Genomic DNA, 15,640 nt, shown 5'->3' with positions numbered 1-15,640 from the left:
CCAGCGGGGCTGAATTGCCCTCTTCCCGTGGCCGGCAGCCGGACCGGAAGGGCCGAGCGAGACGAACTTTAGTGTCCCCTCCGGACAGCGCTGTTTGTCCTCGTTCTTCACGCCTGTTTTGGCAGGCAGAGCAAAATGAAGGGACATATTTGGTAGCCTATGTAGGCCTCTATGGACACTTCAAAAGTAAAGGACCTGAATGGAGAATGGAATAAGTTCGTAAATTAAAGTAAAAAGATAGCAGGTTTGTAGGTAAATAAAGGTGCATTTCATCGTAGGCCTATAGATCTTGAACCTCACCATCCCAGTTGCAAAAATAGTTGGGACACTGTGCATTTAAACAGAATGTTTTGCATAATAATAATAATGCATACTGATTTTATTTACAATAGGCCTATACCGCACTACAACTGTTTTGGAATCAGGGTTTTAGGCCTGCGTTAATTCAGTGTTATAGTTATAAAGTTAGTTAGTTAAAAACATAACATCATATACTGTACTTCCGGTTACATCTTCGTCCACAACACAATAGCGCGCGCACACGCACACTCTCTCTCTCTCTCTCTCTCTCACACACACACACACACACACACACACACACACACACACACACACACACACACACCGCAGTGCATCTGCTAATTATTAGGCCTACAGAATTTATAATGCTAATTTAATTGTATTACTATGAGAAATTTAATTTAATTTTATTGAACGTGGATTCTTCCCTCAAACAGTTAACAGCCAAACACTCACAATCCGCCTGTATTACAGCTACAAGGCAGCAGCGTGTTTATTTTCACCCAAAAGGCCCAATCTATTTTCTTAGATTTAAAAAACATTATAACAACATTATACTGGAAAGATACAGCTATTGCTTTTAGTAAACACATTTTAACCCCCTTTTAAACAGTGACCAAACTAAATAAATAACAAGCTCGCGCCTTGTAGTCAGTCACATCTGCCTCTGTTTTACAGCACTATCAACATACCATCATATTCAATATATAGGACCGAAAATATAATTATCTGTCAGTTATCTGTCTACGATAAAAGGGACTAGAATGGACGTAGAGGCATTGTTGAAAAAAAACAAAACACCTAGATATAGAAGACAGAATAAAGAATATAAAAAGCAAGACAAATGTTATACACATTATATAGGCTACATACATTTCTGCTATTTGGCATTTATTAATAATATATAATTTTGTGTTTGTTTGTTTTCCTGAAACTGCTTTGCTATTTAAAAAATATTGCACGTTGGAGAAAATATATTTTAGCATGTTAAATAGGTTGTTGCATGTAGGCCTAGTATGAACATGAGGTTTTCTGCTGCGTAGTTCTAATAATTTTTATAGTTTCACCTTGAATCTGCTGGTTTGAGACTGGGAGCTGGGATGCCATGTTGGAATAGTTTCAACTCAGTGGGATAGACGGATGTCGTCGTAAATTATCCTTATTAAACCTATATATTTCGACCCAAAACGAACAAATTTCTGTCAAAATCCAAAGAAAGTACATCATGGTTTAGTATTAGCGGCGCTGCCTGCTGCTCCTTTAACAGCGAGTCTAGAAGAAAGAAGCCCAACGATACGGCGACGTGTTCCCGGGTTAAAAAAAAAAAAAAAAGCTGGGATGCTGTCAACGTAAATGAAAACAGAAGGTATCAAAATCAGAATGATTGTAATATTTAAACCTCAACTTTCCCAGTTTGAGCATAAAGCATATTGTCGCAGTTGTAGGTTGCAAAGGCTTTGCAAATTTGTTTGTATCCCTTTGTAACCGGGCTTGTAACTACAGCATTTCGAAGCAAAGTGAAAGTTGGAACATCTCACACTCTGCAAAAGAGAAACAATACTGCAGAGACCAACAGATATAATATGGTTTTAATATTATCTCAGTGCTGTTTACAAGATGTATGCTTGGACAGATAACTTCAAGCATTCTCAATAACTTGACTTCATGAGACTTCATTTTATGCGTTTGTTGTAGTTTTGATATCTATAATGAAATGTAGCCTGTACAAATGACACCGGATCTGTCAGATGATGTAATAGGAGAGCAGCCGTGACGTCCTATAATGCTGCAACTAAATGTTGAATAATAATAATAATAATAACAATGTAGCCTTTTAATAATAACATAATATAGCCTTATAATAATAATAATAATTATTATTATTATTATTATTACTATTATTATTACTACTACTACTACTATTATTATTTTATAACAGGGTCACTTCCTTGTAAACGTAAATTTTCAATGATATTTATTAGGCAGATTATATATATATATTTGCTGATATACAGTAGCCTGACAGTAAGAATGAGGCAACGTGATTATAGCGGTAAAACACGAAATGTTTTTTAATTTATAACGTTTATTTCTAATGATGACGTGTTTCCTCATAGGAGTCAACTCACACTGACAGTTTCTCTTCGGTACAGCAATGATCAACAATAGGTGACAAAGTATTTCCGAAATATTAAACAAATAATAAATAATAGAGAGAGAGAGTGTGTGTGTGTGTGTGTGTGTGTGTGTGTGTGTACGTGTGTGAGGATAAGAAACGAATTTAAATACTAGGCTATATAAATATGTTTGTTCAAAAAAAGATAAATTAAATTAAATTAGACAACACCATGACCCCAATGAAATTCCACGGTTTCTTATCCACTCACGTAGGCTGTATAATAAAAAATAAAAAAAAGTATGCGGGATTTTATATAAAGTATTAGTAATTATAAATGACCTGAGATATGGATATGTTCATAGGGGAGCCCAGTCAGAGGAGACCTGTCCGGCCGTCCGTCAGGCCTGCTGGCCGGCAGAGAGCCGAGAGGAAGACGCGCCGTCAGGACGGTCCGGACCTCCAGGAGCCGCAGAGCCTGCACCAGGAGCCGCCCAGACCCGAGAGCGCCGCCTAGAGATCAGCGGGACCGTTTACCTGATACGTTAATTCGGCAGGTGAAGATCTGCTTCCAGCACCGGAGGATGAAGATGGAAAAGCGTTTGTAGGCTACAACCGGAGCAGCGGGGCCGCGCATGCACCATCAGATCAACAGTAAGGGACGTATGAAGGACATGGAAACAGAGCCCGAGGAAAAGGAGGATGTGGGCTGCAGCGCTGGATCAAAGACAGCTTATTATATCCGGCCTTGTATTCTTTTTTTAAAGGACAAAGTGGACAGTTTAACGGGACATCGTGATAAACTACTATGGAAGTAAAAATATCAGGTTTAGAGATGTTGCCAGAAACTTTCAGATTTTCTAAGTTTGATTCCAGTATGGTGGTTAGTGGACAAACAAACAATATAAGAGTCCAAATCTAACATGAACTTTCACTGTGTGTCGGCTGATCGCTCACAGACGTCCGGGAAGAGGACAGGCTGGATATACCAGGGGTGGGAATTTGTCTTGTTTTTACAACTTTCTTTTTTTTTTTCTAAAGTTAGTATCCCATTACAAATCGAATCTGAAGCGCTTTAATTCATACTAAATTAAATTAAATTAAATTTTATTTTCATTTCTCATCCAGGCAACTTGGACGCAGTCTGCCTGTCTTCGTCTAATGGTGAGTGTGTGCCCTTTTTCTGTGCATAATGACAGAAGGTTGTTGAGTAAAAGGCCACAGACTTTTTACAGCGTGATGGCTGTTGATTTGTAGTAATCACTTTATTTATTATTTACTCTGAAGTCTGAAGGGTGATATAATGAGGAAACAATGTACACTCTACTATTTAAATGTGTCGGCTTGGATTTTTATAAATTTAATTTGTTCAAAACTTGACTCAAACTCTCACTTAATCACGTGCTGTCTTCTGACTAGATCCATGCTTGTGTTGTAAGAACTCTAAGATGTATAAAAGCGTCTGCTAAATGTTTAATAAATGTTTAATTATTTGTCATTTTGATCACCAAAAAAGAGTCACAATTATTTAAATATGCTCATAAAATACCAGTGGTGGAAAGTAACCAAGTACATTTACCCAAGTACTGTAATTGAGTACAAATTTAAGGTACTTAAACTTACTATTTAATGTAACTTTATACTTCTACTTTTCTAGATTTTGAGGCAAATATTGCACTTTTTACGCCACTACATTTAGCCGATTTGGTTGAGATTTAACATAAAAACATGATAAATTTAAAGTGATAAGACTTTAATTTTCTTAATTAAACCTCATAACAGTATATAAAGTAGTTAACATGACTTCTATGTTAACAACATTATAATGCTACTTACATAAATGCATCAACACAAGTAATTAATATTTAGAATATATTAACAATCTGAGTGGGTCCCTTCTGCATAATGAGTACTTTTACTTTTGATACTTTAAGTACACTTTGATGCTGATACTTTTGTACTTTTACTTCAGTAAGTTTGGAATGCAGGACTTTTACTTGTAGTGGAGTAATTTCACAGTGTGGTATTAGTACTTTTACTGAAGTAAGAGATCTGAATACTTCTTTCATTGTATAATACACACCATGTGAAATGTTCCCCAGTTACTGAATCTCCCAAAATCACACAAAAAAAAAATCATATGCAGGACATACTTTCAGTATCCTCATCAGCAAGAAATGTCGTTGTAACTTTTAAGTGAAAATCACAATAACTGCATATTCCTAATTTTTTTTTTGAGAACAATTTCTTTTTCTCTGTGCATGATCATGTTTTACTATGACACATGTAGCCAAAAAGAGCAAGAATCATCATCATCAAAAAAAACAACATAAATGGTGATTATTTATCTATTGTAGTGCTGAATTCTTATTTCTAATAATAAATAGACTGTTATAAAAGCAGCAAGTGCTTCCTATTGTAAACACGATGAAATTCCATAATTATGTCTTATTATAATTCTGCATTTAGCTTGCCTTCATGCATCTCCTCTCTGTCCAGCTGTAATTTGACTTGAAATAAAACAGTCAGGGATGGTTCAACTGTGATACACAAGCAGACAGCTTTATATTTCATCACATGCTTCCCATTGTTTGGCCTTAATTTTTAATCTGCTATTCATAGGCTCTAATCAGTAGTGGAATAAGTATTCAGATCCCTAAAGTACTAATACCACACTGTGAAGTTATTCCACTACAAGTAAAAGTCCTGCATTCAAAACTTACTGAAGTAAAAGTACAAAAATATCGGCATCAAAATGTACTTAAAGTATCAAAAGTAAAAGTACTCGTTATGCAGAATGGACCCACTCAGATTGTTTTATATATTCTAAATATATTATTGAATTAATGTTGTTGATGCATTTATATAAGCAGCATTTTAACTTTCTCATGGTAGGATTCATTTTATCTTCCTAATATACTGCTATGAGGTTTAATTTCAACAAATGTCTCATCACTTTAAATGTATCATGTTTGTTTAATGTTAAATCTCGACCTGTTAAGTAACTAAAGCTGTCAGCTAAATGTACTGGAGTAGAAGTATAAAGTTACATAAAACCGGAATACTCAAGTGAAGTACAAGTACCTCAAAATTGTACTTAAATACAGTACTTGAGTAAAATGTACTTCCTACCACATGGCTATAATGTAGTGTGCTGTACTACATTAAATATGAGTAATTTGTTGACATTTTCTGCTGAGAGCATCAATAAAAACAACAAATAGAAATAACATTGTAGTAAGTAAATAGGTTTTCACACAAGTACTGCCACTGCTGTTGTAGTAATATAACTGGCCACATATAGTATTAGTCACAGATAGTGATTGTACTAGTGGTAAAATTGGCAGTTCTAGCTGAAATATGCAATTCTGTCATATCATATTTATGCCAATACAACTCTACCAGTTTCTACTTATGCTGTTCTGGTTGATTTCCCATCTCACTCCAGTCTGTGGGAAACATGTTGGTGGTTCTACTGGTCTAATATTTCCCGTGAGAGCTTTCCAACTTCTATTTCTGTTTTTTCTGATTCCAATTCCCTGTTACGTTTAAAATACTAGAGATACAAAAGGGAAAACATTTTCCATTATCGTTTAACCCTCCTGTTATGGTGTGGGTCAAATTGACCCATTTCAAAGTTTAATCTAAGAAAAAAAAAAAAGTTACGTTTTTTTTCATAAAAATAAAAAAATAAAAATGTAAAATATATATTTTTAAATCAATGTCATGTAAAACCATTGTATTTCATAAAAGTTTTAACGTGCATTTTTAATGAAAAACTAGTGAATTTTCCTCATTGAACCATGATCTGTGAGAAGTAAAGAACACCATTGCACTAAATATTGATTGAAATGGTTAGTTGAGTTAATCATGAAATATAAACAATGTTTATTGTGATTTTTTTTTTTTTTACACTTTTGGATAATTAAACAGGCTCAGTAACATTATTGCTGTTCCTGAAAAAAGAACGTAACAGGAGGGTTAATTATAGATACATTTTTTTTTTTACTCAATAATGCGTTTAAGAGCAATTCAGAGGCTGCCTAGTAGCAATATGAGTGACTGTGTTATCCATAATGTCAAAAACCGCAGCTCTGCATTGAATTCTGCCTAAAGCAACACATACTGTACTGTAGTTCATACAAATCCACCGTGACATCAGATCTAGTGGTAATGTCAGTATCAGATGTACCGAGAGAACAGGACTAAATGACCCCTGGTTGCACACTGCATATCTAGTTTTCTGCTTCCCGCAGCTTAAATGCTCCAGACAGCGACTGAAGAGTGGAGTCGGCTCTAAAATATCCTCTTACAGTACATATTTATTCAGCATACCAAGTTGAGTTGTTGCTGGTACTGCACGTGCACATGATAGGGCCAGGTTATAAATCATGCTACAGTTGGAAATCCCAAGGACAGTGAGTCAGCAACAGATCCATGTTCCTCAACCTGACCATCACCCTGTTTCACTGCAGGCTAAACACAGCACTCTGAGTCATTGTAGTGCATGAGAAGTGACCCACGGGGCTTCAATGTGGAGCTTTGATCAGGAACACATGGCTGAACTTCCTCTGCTGCTGCTGCAAGAGCCAGCTGCTGTCCGTTTGTCGGGAGAGGAGAGGAAAGTTGCAGCGTAAAGTAAAGCAATACTGACTGTCAGTGGAGAGAAAATAGTCAAAGAGCAGAGCGGGCCAGACAGGAGAAACCAGAAGGAAATAAACAAGGAGAGGAAATGGATGAGAGATAGAGAGAAAAGTAATAAAGGAAGGAGAGAGGACGGTTTCCAGACTGCAGGTCTGAAGGCGCCGTGTTGAGACAGCAACATTTCTGCAGCGCCACACTGTCTCCTGCTTCATCTCATCCCTGTCCTGTCTGCCTCTGTGTCTTTCTGCGAGCCTCTTTCCTCTTCCCATCTGTCTCTCTCTCCCACCTTTACTTTTTACCAGGGGGTAATTGACCAACTACTTTATTGGTGGTTAGAGGAAGTGGAGGAGGCAGTTGTGCCAGTGGTGTGTATTACTGCATAGTGTGGCTTTTTTTTTTTTTTACGGCCGTCTTATTGCCCCTTATTGCCTATTGGCGGTCAACAAAAGACACTCCAAAGGATGGTTTGGCCTCCTGGAAAGTCTGGCTTCTTTGTCGTCCTTCCTGTCTGTCTCATGCTCTCTTTTGATGACCGGCTTTGTTTCTCGGGTGGCTGATTGTCAAAGAGATATTCATCCCCGTCCCCTGACATGATTCCTAAATACAATTTTCTGACCTGTATGCCAGCTGACCTCTCAGACTTCTTCATCACCTTGCAGCTTTAGACGATCGCGCAAAAGCTCGAGAGGTTTTCCCCAAACTTCTTTTCACATCAGGGTCCCACAGTTGGATATTCATTAAGCCGAGCAGGAACCTGGTACTGAAGGGATTTTACTTGTTAGATATGATTTACTGCAGCAGTCTGACCTCCTGCTGCTGGATTCAGTCACATGCACTCTAATCATTTGATTATAACCAGAGGGAGGCAATACTGCAGCTCTGAGTTATTGTACTTGTGTGACGTGCAACTGTAATTCAATTAACATGGATTTGCATTTGTCAGTCTTTCAGATGACTCTGTGCATATATGAAACATAGCTTTCATTTTTTTGGTTGTTTTGATTTTGTATCCCAAATGTGAATGATATGCAAAGCAGACCAGTGTGGTTTGCTCAGGGCTTAACAGTGAAACTAATTAAAGAATCTGATAGTCGGAGTAATAAAGTTTATTTTAATGTGTTCCGCAAAGTACAGAATATATAAAACAATAAAAAGCAACTAAATTCCTTAATTGTCCAGCCATGTCCCTGGGCTCTATCCTGAAAACTGCACATCCTTGCAAGCATTAAAGGCAAACTCTGGCTTAGTGCAACTGGGATCTTTTTCTCATTGGTTAGGCCATCTGGTAAGTCATTACATCATTGACCTCGCTAAAAAGTCCAACAGGGCAAGAAACACATGCAGTCGGATGATTTAACAGGCTTTTAAAAAGCACAGTTCAGCCGGATCATTTAAGCCAGTATATTTGGAGGTAAATAACATATATGTGTGATTGGTTTCCAGATTACTCATAATAATAATAATATGTAAACTGTATACAATTTGCTGACTAGTATAGATAGATGTGAATGTGAAGGCTTTCTGTCAAAGGTAATGACAACTGTGCTGTTACATTGTTATGGCACCACTAAACCTCTTGCTGTGGTTGGGGGGTTGGTTGCGCAAAGCATGTGACTCCACCATGAGGTCATAGTTGGTGTCTCACTCCATACTAACTGTAAAGGTCAGTGCATTTTAACCGTGACTAAGATCTTTCCCTAAACTTGGAGGAATAGTTTGACTTTTTGGTAAAGATGCTTGTTCACTTTCTTAGTGAGAGTTCAATGAGAATGTCATGACTATGATATCTGTTTAATATAGGCAGTTGTTTTAGGGCGCTTTCACAACCAAAAGTTAAGTCCATTTTAATCCAACTCTGGTGCGGTTAAATCCTTGTAACGGTTCGTTTGGTTGCTTGTGAACGCTCCAATCGTACTCTGGAGCAGACCAAAACAACCAGTCCCAGACCACTTGCAGAGAGGATCTTGATCCGTTTCCTAACGGACCCTAATTTGAATCTACTGTGAATGTAATCTGACCAGAATCTGACCCAATCTATCTATAAAAGCAAGAAGCATCTTTGTGTGCGTGCATGCGTGTGTGCGTGCGTCTAGGGCATATCTCGCGGACCGTTCGTCAGACTGACCTAAAATTTCGTCTGTGAAGCAGAAGCAGATCGTGGTAGGAGCATAAAGGCTGGCCTTCTCCGATTCTACAGCTGTCTGATCGCAGCATGTTGGAAATAATGGATCAACACATTGACGACCCGGAGCCTCAACAGGAGCTCGTTCTGAGCGTTTCTCTCCTCATTAGATTGGTTGGAACACCAGAGTAGATTACGACCGGTATAATTAAATATACTCGGTTTGTGTTCGGTTCCACGTTGCTTTGTTTACATTCTTCACCACCAACTTTTCAACCAATAAGAAATAAGAGTGGGAGTAGATTTCCAGCCCTCCACCTTCGTACACGATCCTCTACAAATATTTTTTCTAAAATTTGGTCCGCTTACATTTCTGCACTGTGAAAGAAACCAGACTAACTACAAAACAAATCAAATTTATCAATTTCACTCTGATTCAGACTAACCAAGCAAACTTGGGTTGTGAAAGCGCCCTTAAACACTCAACTATTGCTCTTTTAAACAAGTTGTGATACAGAACTATGTGGTTGGGTAAAGGCACAAAAATGACTTTAGGAAAATGAAGTTTAGGAAAACAGAACAGGGTTAGGCTTAAAATCACGACTTAGGCACAGAAATAATGTAGACCAATGTCGATGACGTAGAACATCAAAAAATAAGTTTCCAGTGGGACATGAACACTGGTCTCCTGGATCAAAGTCCTGGGGTTGCACCATCCAGCCAACATTAATGTGTTCGTCCCTATTGCTTCATAAACAGACACAAATTTGTGAATAGCTATGAAATTCAGTGCATTATTTTTCATCAAAAATAACTACAAAACGGTCATAAGAACAGCCTTGATCTGGTCAAGAAATACTCCTTGCACAGACATGAGTGTTATTAACCATTTTATCTAACTCTTGGCGGGAAACAAATAGAGATTTTCTGATGTTTGGAACTATTCATGTAACCAACTTTAGTTTTTCCCTAAACTTATTAAACCATAACCAGTGGTGGAAGAAGTATTCAGATCCTTTACTTAAGTACAAGTACTGTTACCACACTGTGAGATTACTCCATTACATGTAAAAGGCCTGCATTCAAAACTTACTGAAGTAAAAGTACAAAAGTATCAGCATCAAAATGTACTTAAAGTATCAAAAGTAAAAGTACTCCTTATGCAGAATGAACTCACTCAGATTGTTTTAAATATTCTAAATATATTATGAGATTATTTTACTGATGCTTTTATGTAAGCAGCGTTTTAATTCCCTCATGATAAGGCCCATTTAAACTACTTAATACTGTCACTTTTTTGATCATGTTTTTTATGTCAAAAGTAACTAAAGCTCTCAGCTAAATGTAGTGGAGTAAAAAGAACAATACTTTCCTTGTGTGGTGAAATAGAAGTATAAAGTTACAAAAAATGAAAATACAAATAAGTAAAGTACAAGTACCTCAAAATTGTACTTAAGTACAGTACTTAAGTAAATGTACTTAATACTTTTTTACTCCACTACATTTAGCTGCCAGCTTTAGTTACTTTTCAGGTTGAGATTTAGCATTAAAAAAACAATTTAAAGTGATTAGACATTTTTTAAATTAAACCACATCACAGTATATTTAGTGGTTAAAATGAGCCCTGGCATGAGAAAATAAACCACTGCTTACATAATTGCATCAATAATAATAATCTAATGATATGTTTGACAGTCTGAGTGGGTCCATTCTGCATAACGAGTACTTTTACTTTTGATACTTTAAGCACATTTTGATGCTGATACTTTTGTACTTTTACATCAGTAAGTTTTGAATGCAGGACTTTTACTTGTGGTGGAGTCATTTCATAGTGTGGTATTAGTACTTTTACTTACGTAAGGCATCTGAATACTTTTTCCACCACTGGATGTTAGTCCTCGGGCTACTGGGCTGTGATAATAACGACGTTCAATCGAATCATATCCAATAACGTATATCCTCTTGGAAGGCAATGACAAACAATGTATTTTAAGGGAAAACAATGTGAATTCAACGTGAAGAACATTTAAATGATATATCAGTTCCATTTGTGCCTATACTAACTCAAAGATTGATTGTTTTGTCCTTTGTTTTCTACTGCTGCTGCCGTGAGTGGACTCCTACAGGACCTGTGTGATGTAGGTAGTTTCAAGTTGTTGGGCTGGAAGCTTGAGATCACAGGAACCTGAAACTGCCTGAATCACACCAGTCTCAACTGCACTCAGCTGCATGCCAGCAGACAGCGGAGGAGCAGACTCAGCACTTAACCCAACACAACATCTTTCATCTGTTTGCTGTGTACTGTCCAGGAGTTAAATGCTTTTTAAATGCTGCTACATGGACAATGTGATGGATAAGACAAGCCGTAGCCTACTCAATTCTGTTGCTTTAGACAAAAGCCACAAGAATGCAAAACATGTTCTTTGAAGATTAGATTTGAAATTAGTACAGTGGTGTTTCCATGTGTTGATGAAACAGAAGCCTCAATAAATATTGTCTTTGTTTGCAGCAATGTGCTAGCAAATGTCTTTGTTTTTCTCTGTGGAAGCTCTTTTCACTGCCTACGTTTGACACAATTCTCTGTTGGCTGTATGAAGGTAGTAGCTCAGTTTGCCAATTTAATCAGTGAAATACAAACTTAACAGCAGTGGGCAGTGGATTTTTAGGGGGAGATAGCAGGTCAACAATAAATGTCATATTGAAGTGGTGGACTTCAACTGACAGCTGTGAACCTGAAGATTAATTTGAGATGCAGTTCAGCACTGTGTATCAAGTTGTTTTGATCAGAAATATCCAATTAAAATCACTTAATGAATTAATTATTTATTGAAACATATTAAGTATAAGGGTTCATAATATTAGTATTATGCTATCTGAAGTCCATTTCCATTTTCAACTATGTCCCATAAGTTCTTGCAGCATTTTTGGGTTGATACCATTATCTACACACATTTGGTGCTGAATAAAGCAATTTTATCATACTGAGAATGGATATTACAGAATACCAGAACATAACATCAATATGCCAAGACCTTTGGAACAACATAGAAGGGAAACTTACTAAACTATGGTGGAAAGCAGCCAATGAAATGTGTGTCAATTGGCATGTCAATCAAGTTTTCCAGTGGAGCAGTACTGATGTCCCAGTGTGTGTATTCACTTGGTAACTCACCTCTGCTAACAGGTTAGAAAAACAAAGCCAGACACTGCCCACGAGACTAGTGTTTGTGTCCCAGTGGAAACTTCTTCCCTCATGTTCTACGCCACTAACATAACTGCGGCCAATAGTTCTGTACAGAAGGAAGTAGATATTTTAAGCATAACCATGTTCTTTTTTTCCCTGGCCATAACCTGGTTTTGTTACCGAAAGTTAGCCAAGTACTTCTGTGTCACAATGAAACCAATGTGTTTAAAACAGCGATTGTCACATATTTTAAACAGTGATGTGATTTCATAGGATGAATAAATCATACGAAGCCCTTAAGGAGAATACGTCGATTGGAGCTGCAGTTTTCTAACTTTTGAACCATCTTGTAGATTGTGTCTGGAGTCAGGGACAGTCTGGGACTAAAAAAAGGCCCTGGACTTTTTCTAACATTTAGGCCCACAACCCATACACGATTACACGTTTAAATAACCACTTGCCAGTACCACTACCCTTCTAGACAACATGTTCCCAAAATAATTTTTGGAGGATGTTTTTAACATCTTTAATCCCTTTTTCTAGCATATCAGAGGTGACACCAATGAAATGGAAATTGATGGAATAATCATGGACTACCCAGAATTATGCAGTTTTAAAAAATTGTTTTCCACATTGTGTTATTGGTTTGTTGTTCGTGGTAGTTCACGCATTATCGTTGACAGCCAGAAAAAAACAAGACTAAATCCCACAAATCATGGTGAAAATGTTGCGTTCTAAAAATAGCACACACGTACGGTCTGCGGTTGTAAAACAGACTTCAGTTTCTGTGGATTTGTGTTGTAAAACCACTTACGTTAGGTTTAGGACAAAAAAATCATGGTAAGGCGCTATAAAAGACAGTTTAAACGGTAAATAAATGTAGTTACAAGGATCACGTGACTGCTGCAAGTTGCGTAAAAAGCGTAAGTTACCTTCATAAACGTGATTCACGTAACATCCACCACCCCTACCTCCAACCAAACGTGGGAATCTGCCCATTTAAACTTCGCTTGGCCGTCAATCATTACAATGGTGAAATACGGACACATAGCTTGTTTTTCGCTGCCTGTAGACACGACCTGAATAAACGTTTTTGACAGGAGAAAAGGCTGGTCTGGAGTACACTCTCTAACTTAAGTTTAGAGTTAAGTGTGTTTAAAATGTAATTTCACTGGAAAAGGATTTATACCTCAAATAAAGCTTTGGTCAGCACTAATGAAAATGTGTGTGTGTGTGTGTGTGTGTGTGTGAGAGAGAGAAGGGGTGAGGGGTCAGCTGGAATTGGCCTTCCCTGTCCCTCTGTGTGCACCCTCTGTAATGCTGTGATGATAAATGCTGCACATGTTCATTTTAAAACACAATATGTTTTATGAAGTTCAGCGTGCTGCCATGGAGCTGTAAATCTGTTCACTTTCTCTCCCTCCGATGTCAGTGGCGTAGGGTTTCTGTATAATTTGCAGCGCGTTTAATAGCACATTAACATTTAGCAGCCACAGTTCACTGTCTGCCTGCGTTCTGGCGCTGGTACAGCAGCCTGTACAGGCTCCCCGTTCCCTCAACAATACAGGATGTAGATTGTTGTTGACATCCGATTGTAAATGAAGCAGTTCTCTGTAAAAACACATGGAGCGTTTTATTGAAATCCACTTACTTTTAATTATTACTTTATAACTTTGTGCATTTCAACATCACAGGTTGTAATTATGAGTTCCTGCTTCACCACTTAAATTTATGAAATGGAAGTATAATCTTCTATTATCATAATGACATTTACTAGGACATTTAGAAATATTATGAGTTCAGTAGCACACTTTACCTACCTAGGGTTATAGGCTAATATATCATAATGGTGCTTTCTCCAGCACTGACTATGCGGAGTCAGTGGAGGTGTGGCTATGTGAGACTTTGAAAATGTTTGATCCACTGATTTGGAGCTGACCCAGATTAGGGACTAAAAGTCAGGCAACGGATTCTTATGAAGGGGTTTCTATTATTTCCTATTAAAACTTTTGTTGTTTCCTATGAAATTTGAAATTTGATGAGCACTGTTTTCAAAATGTTGCTGACACATGACCGCAATGGATTGTTGACACGTGAAAACCATTGTTCCACCCTACCTCATGAAGTTACAAACATGCTAGGTTCAGCCACCACAACCACTTCCTGAAGGTTAGACACCGAAACCACTATCCTAAGGTAAGTAAGAAGTAGAGGTGGGGGAAAAATCGATACAGCATAGTATCGTGATATTTTGCGTGTCGATATTATATCGATTCATGGCTGTGAAGTATAGGTATTTAGCGTACCGACCGTCAGTATTTTCGCCATTTTTGTTTTTTCCGAAGGCTGAGTTAATTTTAGGAATAAACTTGAGATACTGGTATCATATGAAACTAGATCTAAGGAATCTATAGGCACCATGTCCGTCAGGATATGAAGTCAGGAAGTTGTTGAAATAACGCTGCAAATTTAGCAGGTTCATGAAATTTAGTTTCATGGTCAATAAAAAAATAGGCTCTCTGGGTTCCCACAAGTTGACTCTCATTGTGGAGAAATAAAAAGACTGAAGTGACATGAACAGACTGAGAATTTTCTCTTATTTGACAAAACAATTCTTGATTGAATTCATTATTTTGGACACAAAATACAGACAAAAAGTAAAATAGCAATATATTGTATCGCAACACTCACCATATCGCAAAATGCTTAAAATCGCAATAATATCTTATCGTGACTCAAGTATTGGGATAAAATCTTATCCTGGGGCCTCTGCTGATTCACACCTCTAGTAAAATGACAGAGCAGGGGGGTCCTGAACTGGGGTTCCTGATTCCCACAGGGAGTTCTCAGAGTTTCATGGGGTTCAGGAGGCCCTCTTTATCTGAATGGGTGTAAGACAACTGTAAAAACTCAAATATACAGTTGGTCTATATCTTAGCTTTTTTTCATTTCTGTGAGGAAGACTGAATTCCCCTTTACCATTAATACATTTGCTGCAATAATATTTCAGGATAAGAATTTGTATATTGCTCAGTAGGGATTTTATCCCATCTTTTATGGCAGACATTCTCCTGTTTCATCAGGTTTTTGTCAATACTTTAAATAAAGGGCGCCTGTACAGTGAGAGCAAACGTCTGCCAGTATTCTGCTGCATTCAGAAATCCAGAACCTGAAGATTAAAAATATTTTAATACAATAATACTAATACTTATTTTATTTCTGTAGAAGAATCACTGACCAAATGTGTATATTTCATTTGAAACTGCATTCTAGC

General features: G+C 37.4%; 1 long non-coding RNA gene across 1 annotated transcript; it reads left to right on the top strand.

Moving 5' to 3' along the window:
• Nucleotides 1–2,772: 2,772 nt before the first annotated feature.
• Nucleotides 2,773–3,914, top strand: LOC131983142 (uncharacterized). The gene is made up of 2 exons (XR_009395456.1): nt 2,773–3,410; nt 3,545–3,914. It is a non-coding gene; the product is annotated as an uncharacterized LOC131983142 (long non-coding RNA).
• The last annotated feature ends 11,726 nt before the right edge of the window (nt 3,915–15,640 follow it).

This window comes from Centropristis striata, chromosome 13 (assembly GCF_030273125.1).
Source record: "Centropristis striata isolate RG_2023a ecotype Rhode Island chromosome 13, C.striata_1.0, whole genome shotgun sequence".
Taxonomy (NCBI): Eukaryota; Metazoa; Chordata; class Actinopteri; order Perciformes; family Serranidae; genus Centropristis; species Centropristis striata.
This window is presented reverse-complemented; position numbering and strand designations above follow the sequence as displayed.